General features: G+C 44.7%; 1 protein-coding gene and 1 long non-coding RNA gene across 4 annotated transcripts in view; one reads left to right on the top strand and one right to left on the bottom strand.

Moving 5' to 3' along the window:
* The window catches only part of LOC147571040 (uncharacterized), a 72,253-nt gene extending 65,385 nt beyond the window's left edge, over positions 1–6,868 (bottom strand). For 2 of the 3 annotated variants that reach the window (XR_015247792.1, XR_015247793.1), the window contains exon 1: positions 6,495–6,868. This is a non-coding gene — a long non-coding RNA (uncharacterized LOC147571040). The remainder of the gene's footprint in view (positions 1–6,494) is intronic. The other variant, XR_015247790.1, reaches the window with a different exon arrangement.
* The window catches only part of LOC147571030 (transport and Golgi organization protein 1 homolog), a 494,441-nt gene that overhangs the window by 115,844 nt on the left and 355,686 nt on the right, over positions 1–22,911 (top strand). The window lies entirely within an intron of this gene.

The following is a 22,911-nucleotide window of genomic DNA, read 5'->3' as shown; positions in this document are numbered from 1 at the left end:
AAGGGAACCCTTTTGCAACGCTGGTGGGAATGCAAACTGGTGTAGCCACTCTGGACAATAGTATGGAGATTTATCACAAAAACTAAAAACAGAACTCCACAATGACCCAGCAATTGCACTACTAGGTATTTATCCAAGGGATACACAAACGCTGACTCAAAGTGGCACATGCACTCCAATGTTTACAGAAGCATTACCAAAAAAAGCTAAATTATGCAAAGAGCCCAAATGACCACTGACTGATGAATGGATGAGGAAGATGTGGTATACTGATACAATGGAATATTACTCGGCGATCAAAAAGAATGAAATCTTGCTATTCGCAACAACATGGATGGAACCGAACTCTATTATGCTAAGCAAAATATGTCAGAGAAAGACACACATCATATGATATCTCTCGTCTGTGGAATTTAAGAAATAAAACTGATAAACATAGTGAGAGGAAAGCAGAAATAAGACACACAGACGGAATCAAACGATAAGAGACTCTTAAATATAGAGAACGAATGCAGGGTTCCTGGAGGGCTAGTGAATAGGGGAATGGGCTAAATGGGTGATGGGCATGAAGGGGGGCACTTGGGATGAGGACTGGGTATTTTTTGTACTTGATGGATCACTAAATTCTACTCCTGAAACTGGATTCCACTAGAAGATAACTAACTTGGGCTTAAATTTAAAAATAAATAAATAAATATTAAAAATAAATACATAAATGTAATACCAGTCAAAAGAAAAGAATATTTAAATCAGACTCTTTGAGTGGAAATGAAAGACCAAAAGTCATACAGACAACAAAGGATCAGAGAAAACATCAAGGAACAATGGCAAAACAACTAATAAAATGGCACTAAATATATATCTATCAATAATTACCCTGAATGTAAATGGACTAAATGCTCCAATCAAAAGACATTGGGTAGGGTGTCAGAATAGACAAGAGAAAAAAAAGCAAGCAAGCAAGCAAGCAAACAAACAAACACACAACAAGACCTATCTAGATGCTGCCTACAAAGCCTTATTTGGACCTACACTCATCTGCAGACTTAAAGGGAGGGAATGAAGAAATATTTCTCATGCCAACGACGTCAAAAGAAAGCCAGTAGCAATACTTCTATCAGGCAAAATAAACTCTAAAACCAAGACTGCATTTTTGTACCCTTTGGATAAATACCTAATAGTGAAATTGCATGCACCCAATATTTATACCAGCATTATCAACAATAGCCAAACTATGGAGAAAGCCCAAATGTCCATCAACCGATGAAGGTATAAAGGAGGTGTGGGGTAGGTGTGTGTGTGTATATATATGTATACACATACATACATATATATGTATATACATACGTATATGTAATGCATACATACATAAAATGGGATATTACTCAGCCATCAAAAAGAATGAAATGTTGCCAATTGCAATGATGTGAATAGAGCCAGAATGTATTGTGCTAAGTGAAATACGTCAAACAGAGAAAGACAAATATATGATTTCACTCATGTGGAATTTAAGAAACAAAACAGATGAAAACATGGGAAGGGGCAGTAAAAGAGAAGAGTGGTAACAAACCATATGAGTCTCTTAATGATAGAGCAAAAACTGAGGGTTGATGGAGGAAGATGGGTGAGGGATGGGTATGAAGGAGGGCACTTGTTGTGATGAGCACTGGGCATTGTATGTAACTGATGAATCACTAAATTCTACTCCCGAAACCAATCACGCACTGTACGTCAACTAAAGCTTAAATTAAAAAAAAATAAAGCTGTAACAAGAGATGAAGACGGACACAATCTCATAATAAAGGGGAAACCAAACAAGAAGATCCAACGATTGTAAATTTTTATGCACCCAACATATAATCACTGAATATACAAAACAATTAACAACAAAGGTAAAGAAACTCATTTATAATAATGCAAGGAGAGTAGAGGACTTTAACATATCACTCACATCAACAGACAGAAAATCAACAAGGAAACAATGGCTTTGAATGATACACTGGACCAGATGGGTTTAACAGATATATTCAGAACACTCCATACTAAAATGGCAGAATACACATTCTTTTCAAGTGCACATGGGACATTCTCCAGAATCGATCACATTCTAGGTCACAAATCAGGCCTCAACAGATACCCAGACAGAGATTAGACCAAGCATCTTTTCTGACCACAAAGCTAGGAAACTTGAAGTCATCCAGAAAGAAAGACAGAAAGACAGAAAGACAGAAAGACAGAAAGACAGAAAGACAGAAAGACAGGAAGGAAGGAAGGAAGGAAGGAAGGAAGGAAGGAAGGAAGGAAGGAAGGAAGGAAGGAAGGAAGGAAGAAAGAAAGAATAAAGGCCACAAATAAAGGGTGGCTAAACAACATGCTACTAAACGAATGGGTCACCCAGGAAATCAATGAGAAAATACACTGAAACAAATGAAAATGAAAATGAAGATGCACTGGTAAAAAACCTTTGGAATGAGGCAAAAAAGCAGCCTAAGATGGAAGTATATATAGCAATACAAGCCTACCTGACAGAGCAAGAAAAATCTCAAACAATCGAAACTTAACAACCAAAGGAATGAGAAAAAGGACAATGCAAGCCTAAAGACAGCAGAAAGAAGGAAATAATAAACATTAAGGCAGAAATAAGTGATAATAGAAACCAGAAAAACACTAGACCAAATCAGTGAAACCAGGGGCTGGTTCTTTAAAAACAGTAATCACCTTGAAAACCTCCTAGGCAAACTTTTCACAAAGAAGAGAGAAAGGACTCAAATAAAATCACAAATAAGAGAGGAGAAATAACAGTCCACAACACAGAAATACAGTTAGAAGATAATATTAGGGAAAACGATAGGCAACAAATTGGACACTCTGAGAAATATGGATAAATTCCTCGAAACACATAAACTACCAAAACTGAAACAGGAAGATACATAAAATGTGAAACCAGAAAGAAACTGAATCAGTAATTAAAAAAAAAATATCTCGGGGCGCCTGGGTGGCGCAGTCGGTTAAGCGTCCGACTTCAGCCAGGTCACGATCTCGCGGTCCGTGAGTTCGAGCCCCGCGTCGGGCTCTGGGCTGATGGCTCAGAGCCTGGAGCCTGTTTCTGATTCTGTGTCTCCCTCTCTCTCTGCCCCTCCCCCGTTCATGCTCTGTCTCTCTCTGTCCCAAAAATAAATAAAGGTTGAAAAAAAAATTTTTTTTTTAAAAATAAAAAATAAAAAAAAATATCTCCCCCAACACAAGAAGAGTTCAGGGCCAGCCGGCTTCACTGATGAATTCTACCAAACATTTAAAGAAGAGGTGGTATCTATTCTTCTCGAATTATTACAAACAATAAAAAAGAAGGAAAACTTACCAATTCATGTCATCAGGCCATCATTACCCTGATACCAAAACCAGATAAAGACTCTCCTAAAGCAGAGAACTGCAGGGGACCCTGGGTGACTCCGTCGGTTGACTGTCCAACTCTTAACTTCGGATTAGGTCATTATCTTGCAGTTCCTGGGTTCGTGTCCCGCATTGGACCCTGTGCTGACAGTGTGGAGCATGCTCAGGATTCTCTTTCCCATCCCTCTGCCCTCCCTCACCTATATGTACTCTAAGTAAATGAATAAACATTTAAAAATATATTTAGACTTTTTTTTTAAATAAAACTGCAGACCAATAGCCTGATGAGTATGTATGCAGAAATTCTCATGAAAATGCATTCAAACTAAACTCAGCAATACATTAATAGAATCATTGACCATAATCAACTGGGATAGACTCCTGGGCTGCAAGGGTGGTTCCACATTCACAGATCAACATGATGCACCACAGTAATAGAAGAAAGGAGAAGAACAATATGATGCTTTCCACAGATGCGGGAAAAACATTTGACAAAATGTCACATCCATTCATGATAAAAACCCTCAGCAACATAGATTGAGACTCAACCTACCTGCACATACTAAAGGCCATCTGTGGAAAAACCCACAGCTAATCTCATCCTCAATGGGGAAAAACTGAAAGCTTTTCCTCGAAGGTCAGGAACAACGCAGGGATGACCCCTCACACCACTGCTACTCCACATAGTATTGGAAATCCTAGACACAGCAATCAGGCAACAAAAAGAAATAAGAGGCACCAAATCGGCAAGAAAGAAGTGGAACGCTCGCTATTTGTAACTGACATGATGCTCTCTATAAAAAACATGAAAGACCCCCATAAAAATTGCTAGAAGTGATACATGAGTTTCACAAGTCACAATATACAGAAACCAATGTACAGAAATCTATTGCGTTTCTATAGATGAATCACGGATTAACAGAAAGAGAAAGTAAGGAATCAATCCCATTGACAGGTGCACCAAGTACCACAACATACCAGGAATAAACCCAACCAAAGAGGTGAAAGGCCTATACTCTAAAAGCTATGAAACACTGATGAAAGAAATGGAAGAGGACACAAAGAAATGAGAATACATTTCATGTTCATGGATGAGAAGAACAAATATTGTTAAAATGTCTACACTCCTCAAAACAATCTACACATGTAATGCAATCCCCATCACCCTAACAAAACATTTGTCACAGAACTAGAACAAGTAATCCCCAAATTTGTATGGAACGACAAAAGACCCCAGACAGCCAAATAAAACTTGAACAAGAAAAGCAAAGCTGGAGACCTCACAATTCCAGACTTTAGGTTATATTACAAAGCTGTAGTGAGCAGAACAGTATGGCACTGGCAAAAAAAAAAAAAAAAAAAAAAGAAAGAAAGAAAGAAAGAAAGAAAGAAAGAAAGAAAAAGAAAAACACACAGACACATAAATCAATAGAATGGAAACCCAGAGATGAACTCACATCTATATGGTCAACTAATCCTCAACAAAGCAGGAAAGAATATCCAATAGAAAAAAAAGATAGTCTTGAGGCACATGAGTGGCTCAGTCACGGAAGCGTCTAATTTTGGATTCAGCTCAGGTCATGATCTCAGCATTCATCAGTTTGAAATCCGTGTCAGGCTCTGCACTGACAGTGTAGAGCCTGTGTGGGATTCTTTCTGTCCATTTCTCTCTGCCCCTCTTCTGCATGCTCTCTCTCTCTCTCTCTCAAAAATAAATAAATACACTTAAAAAAAAAACCGTCTCCTCAACATATGGTTTTGGAAAAACTAGACTGCAACTTGCAACACAAAACAAAACAACAACAGACCACTTTCTTAGAACATACACAAAAATAAATCCAACATGGATAAAGACCTACGTGTGAAACCCGAAACCATAAAAATCCCAGAGGATAACACAGGCAGTATCTTCTTTGACAATGGCTGTACACACACCTTTGTTGATATATCTCCTGAGGTAAGGGAAACACAAGCAAAAAGAATGGGACTTCATAAAAATTAAAAGCTTCTGTCACCAAGGAAATAATCAACAAAACTAAAACACAACCTACAGCATGATCATAATTGCAAATGACATCTGATAAAGGGCTTGTGTCCAAAATATATAATTATACACACCCAAAGAATGAGAATTCCAATTAAAAATGGGCAGAGGACACAAATAGATATTTTCCCAAAGAAGACATACAGATAGCTAAGAGACACATGAAAAGATGCTCAACAATACTGATCTTCCGGGAAATACAGTTCAAAAGTACAACGAAATAACTCATCACATCTGTCAGAATGACTAAAATCAATGAATGACGAAACCACATGTGTTGCCAAGGATGTGGGGAAAGAGGAAACCTCTTGCACCGTTGGTAGGAATGCAAACTGGTGCAGCCACTCTGGAAAACATCATGGAGAGTCCTCAAAAAATTCAAAATAGAACTACCTTACAATCCAGCAATTTCATTACGAGGTATTTACATAGAGAATACAAAAATAATCCTTCAAAGGGATACATGCACCCTGATGTTGACAGCAGCGTTTTCTACAACAGCCAAATTATGGAAACTGCCCAAGTTTCCATCAACTGATGAATAAATTGAGATGTAGTATATGGAATGAAACATTATTTCGCCCGAAAAACATGAAATCTTTTCATTTGCCACGAGGTGGATGAATCGAGAGAATGTTATGCTGGGTGAAATAAGCCTGTCAGAGAAAGACAAATACCAGGTGATTTCACTAACGCGTGGAAATGAAAGAAAACAAAGGGGGCGGGAGGGGGAGGAGACAGAGACAAACAGACTCTTAACTAGAAAACAAACTTAGGGGTTCCACAGTGGGGTGGGGGATGGGTGAAACAGGTGATGGGTATTGAGACATGCACCTGGGATGAGCACCCAGTGAAAGTGGAAGTGTTGCTCTATATTTATACCTGAAACTAATATTACACTCTACTTTACCACCTGGGATTTAAACTAAAATATAACATAAGGTTAATGGCACCTACCTACCAGGTTTTCTGTAGTTTTCAATCACTTCACTAGGTTGGAAAAATAACCGTGAAAATTTATAAAAGCATGTAAGATGTGGGGGACAGTTTGTGCCCTTACCTCGGTCTTTGGTTCCAGCAGGACTCGGAAAGTGGGTCCCAGCTCATTCTTCTAGACGGTCCTGAGACGAATATTTCATGTATTCACATCCTAACTGAAAGCAGCTCCCGGTCTTCTGAATTTCTGTCAGGATTTCTCCCTGGAAACCAGCCTGAATCTGGAGCAAACCATCCACGGCATCCATGATGTGATGTCGTGAGACCCCTCGATCCACGGGTCCTTTAATAAAATACGTCTTGTTCAAATACTGTCCGGGAAAGTGAGGAATGAAACACGGGAACAGCCCACAAAATGCAAGGGCCTGTGCTGCTGACCGACTGGCCAGTGCCCAGGGAAGCCACCCAGGGCCCTCTCCTCCACACTCAGTGCAACAAGGCAGCTTCTCTCTGGCGACTCAGGAGACACCAAGTTGCTGCAAGGCTCCCAAGGTCTCCCCTGGGGAGGGCGACAGAACCTGCTGGAAACGCAGCTCTGGTCTCTGTCCTCAGGCAAGGGCAGAGGCCCTGAGTGCTCTGGGAGCCACAGAAGCCCTTCCTGCTCTGAGGTGCCCTGGGTCAGAAAAGCCGATGGGGCGCCCTCTGCCGGCAATCACCGTGCATAGAGAGGAGCCCGCCCCCAGGGTTTGTGGTGCTCGCACGCCCTCTGCTGGCCACCATGGGAATTCCCTCAATGTTGAATGCCATGGCCCTCAGCTGAGGGACTGAAGGTGTTCTGGGCAAGTAAGCCTGTTTTCCACATTGGGAGGGGTCTTAGTGACAGGGCCTGGGACACTAAGAAATCTTTTCCTTCCCCTTTCTTGTGAGTGAAGAATGAAACCACATTTATTTATGTAATGACATCATTTGTAACGCTTGCAGCAAGGGTCACAGAAAAACAGCCCACCTATTTACACATGCTGAACAAGAGGTAATGGTGTTTACCACCAAAATACTTAGGTTAGATAAAGAATTGACACGTTTGAGAGAGAGATACCAGCTTCCAGCTCTGGAATGAATAAGTCCTAGGGCTACAAGGTACAGCCAATGGAATAGAGTCAATCTTGTAATAATAATGTTGCATGCTTTCACATGATAGCCACACTTGTGGTTAAGTACAACATAATTTATAGACATATGGAATGACTACACTTTATGCCTAAAACTAATACAACAAATGTGTGAACAATATTTCAATAAAGAATCGACATCCTTTACACTATTTTTAATTTCTCTTTCTTTGCCATTAAAAAAATCATTCCTGGGGTGCCTGGGTGGCTTAGTCAGTTAAGCGTCCGACCTCGACTCCGATCATGATCTTACAGTCCATGAGTTTGACTCCACCTTAGACTCTGCACTGACAGCTCAGAGCCTGGAGTCTGCCTCAAATTCGGTGTCTCCCTCTCTTTACCCCCTCCCCAGCTCCCGCTCTCTGAAAAAAAGAAAAAATAAACATTAAAAATTTTTTTTTTAAATCATGCCTAATTTAGACTCTGTGATATTCCATTTATCCCACATTCTCTAACATCACCATCTGGATGTTGAGAGCTTCTCTGAAAAGTCACTAATAATATCTTTGATGGACACTTGTGACAAGGTCGCATGCAACTAACAGGGAGCTACACATCTGTTACGACTTTACTATAAGCACCTTGGCTAATATTTTCAAATTATGAAAATGAGCTGGGTCCCAGCTCATTCTTTTAGAAGGTCCTGAGAGTCAACATTTGGCGTCTTCACTTCCCAACTGAATGCGGCTCCTGTTCCTCCGAATTTGTGTCAGGATTTCTCCCCCGAAACAAGCCTGACCTGGAACAAACCAAGCCCAGCCTCTCTGACGTGGCCTCACGGGACCCCATGAATCCACGGATCCTCCAGGGAAATACCGGCAGGGGAAATGAGGAACAAACCACGGAACAGCCCAGAAAAAGCGAGGGGCTGTGCCGCCAACCGACCACCCGCGCTTCCGGGGAAGCCGCCCAGGCCCTGCCTCCCCCGCCTCGGGACTCAGCCCCACCACCTAGGAGACGCCAAGGGGCTGCGAAGCCTCCAGGGTCTCCCCCAGGCTCGGGGGCGGAACCTGCTGGAAACGCAGCTCTGGCTCTTTGCCCACACTCAGAGGCACTGGGTCCTCAGAAGCAAGGAAGCCTTCCCAGCCCGGAGGCGCCCTGGATCAGAAAAGCCTAGTGGGCGCCTTCTCAGGCCAGCACTGCCCACGCAGAGGCCCGGCCCCTCCCTGGGCGTGGTCTGCGCGCCCTCTGCCGGCCGCTGTGGGAATTCCTGCAATGCTCAAGGCCATGGCTGCTCAGCTGGAAGTACTGAGAGTGCAGCTGGTCCAGTGAAGCCTGTTCTCCTGATCCAGAAGGGTCTTAGCGAAGGGCTTGCTTGGGACACAAAGAAACCTTTTCCTTCTCCTTTTTACTGAGTGAAGAATGAAACCGAATTTATTGACGTAGTGATATCATGTGTAATGCTTTAAGCAGCATTCGCAGAAATACAGACTGCAAATTGACACCTGCTGACCTACAGGTTATGGTGTTTAGCACCATAATACTTGGGTTAAATAAAAAAGTTGACACCTCTGAGAAAGAGATACAGGCTTCCAGCTATGGAATGAAGAAGTCATTGGGATATAAGGCACAGCCCATAGAATACAGTCAATCCTGTAAGAAAGTGTTGCATGCTTTGGAGAGCATAATGTATACACACGCAGTCACTAGGATATCTTCCTGAAACTAATACAACATAATGCGTCTATTATATTCAATTCAAAATGAGAATATTTTTAATTTCTCCTTCACTATTAAAAATTATTTCTAATTGAGAACATGTGAAATTCCATTTATACCACATTCTCTAATGTCACCATCTTGGTGTTGAGAGCTTATTTTTCAAGTTGTCAATAATGTCTGTGAGGACACAAATGTGACAAGGTCAGAATGCACATCTAGAGGGAGCTACACATCTGTTATAAATTTCCTGCCTGTATATGGGTAATATTTTCAATGAAAAGTGCCTTAAGGATGTAGATGGATGAAATAATTTCCCTAAAACTCATAGGTAGACAACTGAGCCTTCGAATAATAATTGCCATGTCTTCACAATCAGAGGAAGGCTGGGTGAAGACATAGGTTTCTTCTTTCATGTAAGAGAAGGCTGTGGCATTTTAAACTCCTCACTTAAAATCCAGAATCCAGAGATCGGCAGTAGATGTAAGAATAGCAATGCACCATCATGTTGCACATAACTAGTTCCAGAAGGAGAATACAGACCTTATTCTAAAATACTTTTGGTTGAGTGCAATAACCCATCATTGCAAGTTCCAGGCTGCCGGCTCTGGGGGCAGCACAATGCCTGACTCCTGGTTTTGGAACATAAGGAAGGTCATGCTTAAGCAGGGGGAATGGAGCAGGGCCTGGGGGAGGGCGGGGAGACAGATCATAGTTTCCTCCCCATGGGGCACACTCTGCTCACCTGCTGATGAGCTGCACACTCTGCCTCAAGCCATCTCTCTCCATGACCGATCCTGAGACTGGGTCCCAACATGCCGGGCAAAATGAGGGGGGACCCATCTTCCCAGCGGCAATGGCCTCTACAGAGCTTGCCGCAGTGAGGTCGGAGCCTTGTACTCATGGAACTGTCATGCCCAGGTTTCCTACCCTTTCTGCCCCCAACACTTCTTAGTGTTCACAGAGCCCCCGCCTGCATGGGCCCATCAACCTCTCCACACACCGTGACCAGCTCCATCCTCTCCTCCTTGCCTCCTCTTTGTCTCCACTTCTCTCTATTCCTGTCTCCCTCTGTTTCTTCGTCTCACTCTCTCAGACATGCCCAATTCTCCCATCGCGGACTCAGTGCCTCTCTCCTTGCCTGTCTCTTTCTCTGCCTCTCCACAGGCCCTCAGCTTTCTGCTCTGTGCAGCCCTGTCCAGGAAGCAGGGCACCACGTGTCCTGTGTCCCCCTCTCTCCTGTCATGTTTTAGCGCAGGCCCTGATTGAAGTGGATGAGAATCCTGTTTACAGAAGCTGCTCATGCTGACCTTTACTGCAGCATTGCTGTTCCAAGCCACTCCTGGGAAGCGTGTGGACAGCCAGGCCTTGACCCCTTGGTGGCCCAGCCATGACCCCAATGTTGCTGGAGGGCTGGTTGCCTCCGCAACCTGGGAGGAAGAAGGGCCCTGCAGGCGTCAGGGGCTCTGTGGCAGAATGCATGGGCTTTGAGGACCCGGAAAGAGCCAGATGCTTACAACCAAATCCTCCTTGGAGGTTAGGGAGGAACAGTATCATGTCACTGACCTCTGTCCTACCCATGTGTCACTAAGGAAACAGTGGGAGGAGGGGCACCCAGGTGGCTCAGTCGGTTAAGCGTCTGACTTCGGCTCAGGTCACGATCTCATGGGTTGTGAGTTTGAGCCTCTCATTCGGGTCTGCGCTGACAGATCAGAGCCTGGAGCCTGCTTTGGATTCTGCGTCTCCCTCTCTGTCTCCCCCTCCCTCACTTGTGCTCTGTCTCAATACACTGGGAGGAATATGGGACCTCAGAAGACTCACTCCAAAACTACCACCGTTAGTCTTCCTCAGTGCCCACCTGGATTGGTGCTGTGAGATAGCGAGTAGGTGGGAAAAGTCCACAACGTGTGGATTAATGCAGGGTTTCCTCGCTGTTCTACCAGAGACACTGCTGACCCCTCATCCATGTCTTGCAATCAGGAATCAGCCACTTCCTGGGGACTGACAGCTGCCCTGCTGATCACCGCACACCATGGTGATTAGCAGGTGCCGTGTGCTTGCGAGTAAACTGATATTACACTGTATGTTAATTACAGTTGAATTTTAAAAAAAAGTCCATATAGGGCAAAGAAGACATTTCTACAGAAATTTTAACGTATTTTGATCTAAATGATAATGAAAATTGAATATATTAGAGGGATATCTGTAATACTGAGTGCATATAAAAGGTCCAGTGACTTTAAAATTTTCTGCTGACTCATGATTACAAGTCTATCTTATAAGTATACTTCAGTATACTCACAACAAAAACAGTTCTCCAGGGGTAAATTAGACAAGCACAAGTTCCCATAGAGGCAGTAATAATGTTTCCAAAGAATTTCAAACACATCAGAGCCAGGAGGGAAATGGTCAGGCAAAATATGGACAGGCTGAAATAATATCAGAGATGATGGGGAATCTTAAAGATGTTTACAATCTATCTGTCGCAAAGAATCATCTTTATAAACCCTTTACCAGCCTCCAGGAGGTTATAAGCACACCTCACAAATGTCTCCTCACACAGGATCAAGAGGACAGATGGCTTACAAGAGAGCAGGAACAAACTTGTGGGGGTGATGACTGCGTTTGCTATCTTGTGGTCATGGTTTCATTGCTGCTTACATATGTCAAATATCAATGAACTGTATTCTTTATAAAGGTGTTGTTACCCTATACAAATTACACGACCCTGAAGCTGTAGGAAAGATGTAAACGGCAACACTGAGAAATTTCATTTTGCTGACCAACATACTACAACTGTGTTTTAATAGTAAGAATTTCTAAGCCAATGTAAAATAGAAAAATTAAGAAAATGCAAATTTATAGTAGGTACGAAGTCAATGACTTCTGGTGTACATTCACGAAGTACCTGGATAAAATCCTTTGGAATATCTCCAAACTGTGCCCCAAATTCTTGGAAGAACAGAAGGAAATAAAAACACAAAATGTACTAGAGATACAAATGAGATTGTTCTAGAGAAAGATGTTGACAGATATGGATATATCTGAGAGAGACGGGCAACTGCTATTATAATAATATGGGATTATTTTTCCAAGAAAATAAATTACACATTATGGTTCACTTTTTGATGTTTTCTTTCAATGTTCACTTTGATTCTGAATCACAGCTCAAAATGTCAGATTTCTGAGGTACATAAAGATTTGCATAATCAGGTGATCATGTATATTTTGATAATATCTGTGGGATTTTAAGTTACCTGAACACGCATCTTCAAATACCCCAATGAAAGGAATTCATGTTTCTCTTTCATGGTATTGTGCCAAAATCAATCAATAGCAACTCTGAAAATGGATCTCTCAAATAATACAAAATTCCTGGGTATGGTCAACCAAAACAATAGTACGCATCTCATGCTACAAAAACTGGACTTAGAAGCATTTTAGGAGCAAAACACTCGCAATGCAATTCATACTAATTCACATACCAAGCTTAATTGTGTGCAAAGAAACCTGTCTAGAAAGTAGCCTCTGAAATCTATAACATTTTCATCTTCAGCTCTCAGAGATGAGATCACAAAAATGTGTAATGGTGGGAAATACACACTCACCGTCTTTGACTAGCCACTGTCTGAAAGAAAGCAGTAGCTGTCAGCACAATGGTTGGTCATGGGGCTCAAATGCACCAAAGACAGAGGCCATCTTGTCACGAAGGTAAAACATCTTCGGCTGTGTGGTGCCTCTGGCAGCTGTCTGGCAGCTGATATCGGTAGGTGACGCTGAACTAGATTAGATCCAATGAGGCCAGGAACACTAGGTTCTCACGGTCAACGGCCACGAGTAGGTGGAGGTGGGCAATGCAAGACAAGTTAGTTGATGGAAGAATTCAGAGATGAGGTAGGGAGAGAGCTGAACCAATCTGTGAGAGGCAGCCTAGGTACAGGGGGAAATTTCTCATCAAGACGATCAAGAATTTTCCTCCTTCATAGTCTCAAAAGAAACAGAATCGATTCTATTTAGATGGGAGGCATTCGTGTGGAATGATTCTGCCTCAGTGCAAGGGTTATTCCTGACTACTGGGACTTTCCAGACCCCGCTCTAAGGATCTGGTACATGCCAATCTAAAGAAATCTACTTATCTCTATGGTGTTCTCTGTCTGTCCGTCTGTCTGCCTGCCTCTCTCACTCTCCTAGGGGTACAAGTTTTGCTTTTCAATGATAGAGTGAAATAGTCACACTGGGAACCAGGTGTTTCATTATATTTGGACAATCCTAAGGACATTCAGAACCCTCCTTGCTTTGAGTAAATCAACACTCTGCGCATACTTAGCTAAAATAAGGACAACAATTCATTCACTTCCGGATCGTGTCGCCCCTCGTGATTTTCCTATCATAAATGTCCAAGCGAGATGCAGCCACTTAGTTCCTGTTGGGCTTATGAGGCTCCCGTCAACACAGTTGGACACAGAGTCCCGGGGGACAGCCTCCAAGACCCGAGGCAAAGGGCTGACTCAGAAGTTGCTAGAAGTCAACAAACCAGGAAGCACAGAGCCCAAAGACATTTCACTTTTTAACACTCTGTACCAACACCAATGCTCCAGTTACCTCTGTTCCCAGGGCTACCAAACTTCACAAATATGAACAATGTGCTGATAGGAAAACGAACTACATATAAGACGGACCCTAAGCTTACAAAGCTTGAAGCAGGATCTTAACAGGGCTTCCAGGAGCCGGTCTAATATCCATAGTTCCTATTAAATAAGAGTTCTTGACATTTTTAAAAACAACTTTAATGAAATAATTCACACATCATAGAAACACCTATTTAAGTCAATCAGCTCAATAGCTTTTAGTATCTTCACAAATCCTTCCTTCTTGACACTATAAACCTACTATGATCAGGTTTACATCCTGTCACCACTGCTCTTTTTGGACCAAGCAGCACAGACAGGACCCAGAACTTGATGCGGACAGCTGTGGCCACAACCACTTCAGCCTGGTGGAGAAACCTGCCCTGTGGTCCTCAGTCTTCAGGAAGAAATGAAGTTCTTCTGAAGTTCCCATCAGAAGCCCCATAGAGAAGCTGTTGTTTAACCACAGTGTGAACGAACCAAACAGGAAGGAAGAATCCACCGATGTCCCATGTTTACTCACATTTGTGTTTGGGTAACCAGGACACCCAAGCACAAGGAGCCAGAAAAACAGCCTCTGCATCTTCCTGTCCTGGTCCTTTAAGGGGACTCTAGGGTTCCAGGCGGGAGGTGGAGACGGAGGATGGGGTGTAGGTGTGCAAGGGAGGAGTGGGGAGGGATGGGAAAGGGGGGAGGGGTGGTAATTGGGGATGGGAGAGGAGTATAAAAAGGGGGTGGGTTAGGGAAGGGGTGTGTCAGGAGAAGAAGGGGCTCAGGGACAGGACCAGGATCAGATCAAGTACAAGAGGGGTGGGGGGAGGGTTCAGACAGGTTAGTAGGTCAGCAGGTCAGTAAATCACTAGATAAGCAGGACATAAACAGCAGGTTAAGTGGACTCTCAGGAGCAGGTGGAGCAGAGGAAGATCCTTCTTCTTCCAAGCCCTCACCTGTCTAGGTGTTGCCTTAGCAACCCAGAGCCTTGATACTCTCTCTCGACCAATCAGCTGCCCTCACCCCTGGTAGAGCAATACGGACACCCCTTGTGACCTCATTTTTAAAAAGCCACTTCCCGCCTGGTGCACCACCACGTGCCATCCCAACGACAGGTCCTCTCTGGAAAGGTGGCCGACCTTCCGGTTTCTGGGCCCTCCCAACCCAGCTCTCTGTCACTTCTGAGTGCTCTCTCCTTCCTTTCTGAACTCCCATCTGCCATGGGCAATAGCTGAACAGAGAAAGCAAAGGAGGACACAGCTGCAAGAACAATCAAATGCACACGCAGACAGGAAGGTTTAACCCTCTCTCAGTCAAAACAGATAGAACATCCATAAGGTAGACATCTTGATAGCAAACCATCTGAATCCCACAGCTAGATCCATGTATGTGTCCACATGGACATAACACTGTAGAGGACACATTCACTTCAGGCACAGAGGATACGGTTACAAACATTCACCCTATTTATTACGGCCATAAGGGAAATTTCAGAGGAATGAAATGATTTCAGAGGAAGGAAATCACACAAAGCATGTTTCGGTGATAGAATGTGCTAGAAATCACTAATAAAGAGGAAACTAGAAATTCCCGTATGTTTAAAAATTGAGAAGTTCCTCTAGAAGTAGAATATGAGTCAAGAAATCCCAAAGCAAAAGAGCTATATTTGAACTGAATGATAGGACCAAATAAAATTGTAATCCAGAATGTCTCCTGGCCTAGAATATCCTGGAATGTTGGTGTGAGAAGACTGTCTGGTCCCCAAATCATCTCTAATTGACCTGGACATTTTAACACCACAAACAGTGGTACATCTGTCACTTATCTGTGTGACCCTCCTACCTATTGGCATGGGCTGTACATTATGAACCTTACGGGGGATGCGGGGGGGGGGGGGGGCGGGGGGTTGGATCCAGCTGACTCACAAGGGATCTCCTGCAATCTCCAGGAATGAGAGCATTTTAAGAGATATAGTTCGTCAGCTTCTCTCCTGGGGGACCCGGGACAACACCCAGATTGTTGGCAACACCAGGTGTGCTGGCCGGGGAAGGCCAAGCAGGTGGGCAGGGGCCAGGGACCCAGGTGACTATGCAAACCTACTGTAATCATCTCTCCCGGGCTCTGTCCTGAGCTGAGCTTCCTAAATAGTTTCTCTGCATGATTGACTCAATGATTCCCCAACTGAAAATCATTGCTCTAAATCCCCTCACTTTTATTTTTACATAAATTTATTGTAACAGGAACCACTCTGGCACTGCTAAAATAGCAAAGCAAGGGCTCCAGCCTAAATATAAAGAAACCATACAAAACAACCAAAACCAAAACAAAACAGGAATGAAAAACCAAGAGCGTTACATTCCCTTTAGATCCTGCTGCCTGCCTCAAGAGCCCCAGGGTTGGGCTGTCCTGGTTATACAAGGAGAGGCCAGCAACAGAGGGGGTGGAGTCTGACTGGCCCAAAAGTGAATGGGAGAGAGGCCCTGACAATAAGGGGGCCTAGGGAATTTCAAGAAGGGTGGCCAGGGTCACCCTGATTATAACTGGAGCAGGGACCGGGGAAAGAAGAGGCAGTGGACAGAGTCTGGGGGGCCTTGAACAAGTGAGATCATTCATGGAGGTGAGGAAGTGTCCCCAAAGCCAATGTCAGCCTCCCATCTGGGGAGCCCTTCGTGGCCCCTGGGGGCAGGGCCAGGAACCTAGAGTTTGAGATCCAGTGTGCCGCTTACCAGCTATGTGACCCTGGACTGGTTTCCTTCAGTAAAATGGGAGTGTCCATGCCTGTGTCCAGAACTGTGCTGAGGACAAGAGGAAGCCACGTGCTGAGCACTAGTGGATATCAGCGCCATCACCTCCCTGGGGCATGTGTCTTCCCAGTCTGGTGCCTTAAAAGTTGCACAGCTGTTAAAGGCAACAAAGGTGAAAACCACAGTTCCCTCCAATTTCAGACCTGTGCCAAGCCTTTGCCTTTGCGGACATCACCTCTCGGGACCCAGTAGCAGTACCATCTGTAATCCCTTGCACAGATGAGGAATCAGGCTCAGAGCCCTCAAGGGGAAGGCTGGACCCAGGCTGAGAAAAGGCTCCCTGCTGACTTGGGTCTGGGAGGGGATGTTGGGAGAGTGGGAAGCTGGGGCGTGGAGACTCCAGAGAGAGCAGGGGCCACAAAGATTCTTGGCCCCATAGCCCAGCTTTGTCCAGGTCAGCCTGTACAGAAGCTGAGGCCAAACCAGAGGGCAAGGTCACAGCCCGGCTCCTGCACCTCAGGCTGCCGGTCATTCATCTCTGTGGTCACGATAATGCTGTCATATACTAGTCCTGATGATGCCATTAGTGCTATTATTGTGGTGGGAGAAGGCACAGCCCACTTTGACACACCCCAAGGATCCTGGAGAGACTCGCCTGTCTCCCTCACTTGACCTGGCCCCATGCAACACCCCCAATCTAAGTGTACCCTGTCTCTACCCTGTGTCCCTGTGCCTGTGGCCACCCTACCCTGGCCACTCTCTGGAATCCAGGCCTGGGCACAACCCTCAGTAAGGCACTGACATGGGGCACATGCCCAGCACAGGGTTGGAACCAGGAAAACGCCCCCCTCCATGACAACTTAGATGGGACAGGTCATACCAGGGTCTGTGCACCCCTTCTTCTTGTAGTGGCCTCCATTACAGTGCCAGAGCTGTCCTGGAGTGTGTGTGTGTGTGTGTGTGTGTAATCTGCAACATGCACCTGTGAGTCGGAGTTCTGTGTCTGTGGGTATACTGACTGTGGACATAAATTTCCTGTTATTTGGTTGTTTTCATGTTTTCTGATGAGGTTTTGGGGTGACAGTGGGTTCATGGGGAAAGAATTCTTGAAGTCATCTTTGGTGCAAAAAAGGTGATTTCATTAAAGCATGGGGACAGGACCAGTGGCCCTGGCTGAAGAGCGGCCCAGGCACCATGAGGAGAGACTAGTTCTATACTATGGAGCTGGGAAGAGGTCAAGTCCAGGGGAAGCTTCCAATGAGACTTTCATACGCTAAAGAAGATTCCCAAGAAAAAAAAAGAAAAAAAAAAAAAATACTCCCAGGATACTGGCTGCCTAGCTATTGTCAAACTAGGGTTGTTTGCCCTCTAGCAAAGCATTAGCAGTAAGACAGAGGGAGAGATGTTTCACTCTGCTGGCCTCAAGCCAATGGGCTGCAGGTTATAAGGAAATTTAGTTCTACCTGCCATTTCTTTCTGCCTTAGTTTCCTACATCACTATGGAGGGATGATGCTGGGGCTCTAGGAAACCAAGTCCAGAGGTTTCTGGAGATTACGATGGCCTTTTTCTCATGATTTACTAAGATATTTGTAAATAGATGGAGACAAGCCCTGCAGGACTATGATCTCTAGCAGTTAACCACTTGGGATTTTTTTTTCCTTTTGCTTTGTTCTTGGGCAGCCAGGAGTGCCCAAGGGCTATTACACATATCCCACCTGGGGGTGGGGGCTGGGGTTTGAGGCCTGGCAGCTTGCTTTATGCTCCCTCATCATTTTCCTCTTGTGTTTATCTGTATGCATGTGTATCTGTATCTGTGTCTCTGAATGAGCATATATCTGCTGTGCAAATCTCTGTGTCTGTGACTGTATTACCCGTATCTCTCGGGTACATGTGTCCCTGTGGGAGTATCTGTGCGTATCTGTGTTTCATGTCTGTGAGTGTATTGGCTGTATGTGTGAATTTGCTGACACTTTGGGTGTTTCTGACCACAACTGTGTATGTGTGTTTTCTGTGTGCCCAGTGTGTGTAGGGTTTGCTTCATGGGAGTGTTGCACAGGTCCCTGAGGATTATTCTACCCGTTTTATGGAGCTAAAAAACTGTTCAAGGTCACCCGGCGCATCACTGCAGGAACTGAGGCACAAACCTGAGTGTCTCTGAAATCAGAGTTCAGCCTCCTTCTTCACTCTGTGCTGTAAGCAGAGTCTGAAACTCAAGGAGGCTGCAGGAAAGGGAATGTTTGAGGTAAAGAAAGCCCCTCCAAACCTGATTTGCCTTTTTCACTTCTAACTAGGTTCTTCATCATGAGTTTCAGGGGGTCCCTGGACCCCTCGGGAGTTGAGTGGAAATTTTGTTTGTGCATTTTTCTTGAGCAAGAAGCCATAGCTTTCACCACTTTCTCTAAGGCGTCCCCCCCAGAATTCCATGTTATTCAGGCTGTCAAGAGGTTCACAAAGTAGGTTATCAGGACAGCTACCATGAACTTGGTCAGCGCTACTCTCTGCAAATCCCCTGGGCTTCCCCGGAGTGCTGAAATTCCTGAAAACCCAGCCCAAAAGCCAAGGATGCTTTTCCCCAAGGCAGCCCTTCCCAGGACATGCAACTGAGATGAGAGTTCTTAAGAGGCCTCCTCCATATCCGGGAAAATCAGTCATCAAAGAAGAGTCCACTCACTCTACGCACCACATAACAGGATTCGGCATAAGGACAGGAAATCTGAGAACTCCTGTGTATGGTCTTTAGTCGTTAAAGTGAGGAATCGACGCAATATGTGTATGGATGCTGGCACCCTCACTTGACATGCCCACGTCAGACAGTGAGAATCGGGAAGCTCAGACCAAGAACGGTGACTGGCACCGGCACCATCATTGGGGTATGCTGCCCATATTACAGCTATGTGCCCCCCGAGAGGAGATACGCAGACACATTATCTAGGGATAGCGAGGCTAACCATCACTGAGCAGGCACATGGCTTAAACCACCCCTCCCCACCCCATAACACAACCGCAGGCTGAAGAAAACACTGAGAGAGGAAGCACAAGAAAACAATTGCGTCGACTCTCCCCTTCTCTTCAACAGCTAGCTTGTCACAAGGTTACAAACAATGATGTTCTATTCAGATCAAAGCAAAGTCAGCCAAGAATAATCAAAAGTCTCCTGTAAAATATTCAAAATATGGACTGTTTATTAATGGTAAGTTTCTTCCTCAACACGAATCATGCTTTGATGGTAGCTAATGATTGCATGACGTCATTGCCCTTACAAATTTTAAAATAATATTTACTGCACCTTCAGCTCAGTTTAAAATTTGTATTTATGTATGCTTTATAATGTACCTAATAACTGTTCACTGGTACACGCACATACTTACTAGTACAACAAATGTGTACGGATTAGGGTACATACGAAAAAACATCTGAAAATACGTGTCCATAAAGCTTCATAAATAAGACCATGGAAATCACCAACTATGTGCTGTAAACCAAAAAATTCCCAAGGATTTGCCATCTCTTTGGGGCACATAGTTTGCGTGCTTCTCAAATGATGTGCATTCATGCTACCTAGGCGCCTTGATAAAATGCAGATTCTATTTCAGTAAGTCTGAGGCGGGGCATAAGATTCTTCCGCTCAAGCTCCCAGGTCATGAAAATGAGGCTGCTCCACAGGACACACTCTGAGTAGTAAGTTCCTAAAATAACTATAATGCTAACTATTAAGTGCCCACTTGACTGGGCCACAGGGTGCCCAAATATTTGGTCAAAGGTCATTCTGGATGCGTCTGAGAATGGGTGTTTGGATGAGATGAACACTGACATTCAACAGACTGAGTAGATGGCCTTCCATCACTCGGGTGGGCCTCGTCTAATCAGTTGAAGGCACGCACAGACCAAAAGGCCCATGCTTTTGGGGCCGACCAGCACTAAGGGAACTGGGTGGGGGTGGAGACGGAGGAGAACCTGAGAGCTTCCTAAAGAGGGAAGTCACCCCGGGGAGGCAACCAACAGCTTCCTTGGGAAAATGCACGTCTGGTGTTGTCGGTTCTACCAATTTCTCAAGAGAAGTCAGAAATTGGGATTTCTATGTGAAATCTCCTTGGTTCTAAGTTGGGTTTCAAACACAATACATGACAGACACTGAAGAAATTTTACAGCCCAGATGCAGTGAGCCTTGACTGGATCCGAGTTTGGAAGCCCAAGCTCCAGAGGACATTTCTGGCTTGACCAGGAGAATGTTACCGTGATTGGCTATTTGATGGTATTAGAGTTTCTGTCCTTCTTCTTGAGTGCGATCCTGGGATTGTGTTGTGTGGGAGAATGTCCTTGTTCTCAGGCGATCCACGCTGAAGTATTTAGGGAGAAAGGGAGAGGGCAAATGAAAATACAGAGTGGGTGCTAAAGCAGATATGACAAGATACTCATAATTGCGTGGCCTAGATTAGTAACTCTCAACTGGGGGTGATTCTACCCCCAGATGACATGTGGCTATGACTGAGGACATTTTTTTTTAACTCACAGCTGGGTTGTAAGGGGGGTGCTACTGGCACCTAGTGGGGGGAGTCGAAGCAGGCTGCCAGACACCCTACGATGCACAGAACAGCCCCCCACAACCGAGAATGGGCCGGCCCCAATGGCAGTCGTACCGGGAGTGAAAAACCCTAAAGACATTTTTATCCTTCTTTCAAGTTTTGTCTTTTGTATGTGTAAAATGTTTCACAGTAAAGAGAGAGAGAGAGAAACTTAAAAATAAGAATACATAAATAGTGGTGCCTGGGTGGCTCAGTTGGTTGGGCCTCTGACTTCAGCCTAGGTCATGATCTCTCCGTTCCCGGGTTCGAGCCCTGTGTTGGGCTCCGTGCTGACAGCTCAGAGCTTGGAGCCTGTTTCAGATTCTGTGTGTGTGTCTCTCTCTCTCTCTCTCTCTCTCTGCCCCTGCCCTGCTCATGCTCTGTCTCTCTCTCTCTCTCTCAAAAAGAAATACACATTAAAAAATTTTTTTGAGAAAGAATACATAAATAGCAATACCTTGCAGACCAAACAAAACATGTCTGCATGGTTGGGTAACCACAGCCGGCCACTGTTTGCAGTCACTTGTTCCGATACATATGACAGGATGTAACGCTACTGTGGCTGGTGAATGAGGGTCTCTGAAGTTCTTCCTATATCTTGGGCAAGACCCCCGCAGCTCCTGGAATTAGAGACTTTCTCCTGTTTTCAGGTCCCAGTCGGCCCAGAAGGGAGCAGCCGACATGCCCAGGATTCTGGGTCTGAAAACCAACATCACGGAGGTCTCTTCTAGGATGCCTCAAGTGCACAGGTCACGAGGAGCAGTTCGTGATGTGGGGCTGCTTTCCGATGAAATGAGAATGAACCCTTCATCTCAGTGACCCGCACTGCCAGCCCAAGACAAAATAAATTAAGAGGCTGTGGCTGAGATGGTAATTTCACCCGGAAGCTCTCAGGTAGCTGGGTGTATGCCACCCGGGTACCCCCTGACCTGTGGCTGGGACTTGAAATGGTTAATTGCATACACAGGGCACCATGCATGGTTAATTGCATACACAGGGCACCATGCATTTCGACGGTCCTGGGGGCAGCCCCCAGCACCACAAATACACAAAGCAGAAATATGTGCAGAAAACACACAAACAAATGCAAATAAGAGAGTGGCATTGGATTTAATGCATCCATCTCCAAGAGTGTAAAATAGTCCCAAACTCAAGAACAGTCTTCCTTAACATGTAGGCCACTTTTGAGGAGCCATTCAGGGAGGCTGCCACATGCGGATTTCTGGGGCTCATCCCAGACCTTTGCTGACCCGGAATCTTTCCCTTTCTGGACAGAACACAAGAATATGCATTCTAGGAAGCTGCCCACCCCCACCCAATGCTCACTCAAACTGAAAACACACTTGAAATGAGGGGGCTGGGGACTGCAGTTTTATAACTAACTGGGTGACCTTGGAGAAGCCACCCAACCTGAGCCATGATTTTGTCATCTATAAGTGGGAACTAATAGCACCTGTCTCCTAAGGTGGTCATGCACACTAAAGGAGTGTTTACACACACATGCACTCAAGTACACACACACACACACACACACACACACACACACACACACACACACACCCCTCTAGTGCAGTGCCTGGCAAATGTTCTTTCCTTTTCGGTAATAGTAACTGGCCACACACTGGAAAGCCTAGAGAGCTTTACAGAAGTACACAGACTCAGCAACCCTAGAGATTGTGATCTAAATTGCCTAGGGTGGGCCCCTAGCAAGAGGGTTGTTTTGTTTTGTTTTGTTAAAGCACTCCAGGTGGTCCTAAACAGCAGCTGGGGTTGTAAACCACACCTGG

The sequence above is a fragment of the Puma concolor genome, unplaced genomic scaffold (genome assembly GCF_028749965.1).
Source record: "Puma concolor isolate L17-30 unplaced genomic scaffold, mPumCon1.1.hap2 unalloc_scaffold_7, whole genome shotgun sequence".
In the NCBI taxonomy this organism is placed as follows: domain Eukaryota; kingdom Metazoa; phylum Chordata; class Mammalia; order Carnivora; family Felidae; genus Puma; species Puma concolor.
The sequence above is the reverse complement of the archived record's forward strand: the minus strand, read 5'-3'. Positions and strand labels throughout refer to the sequence as shown.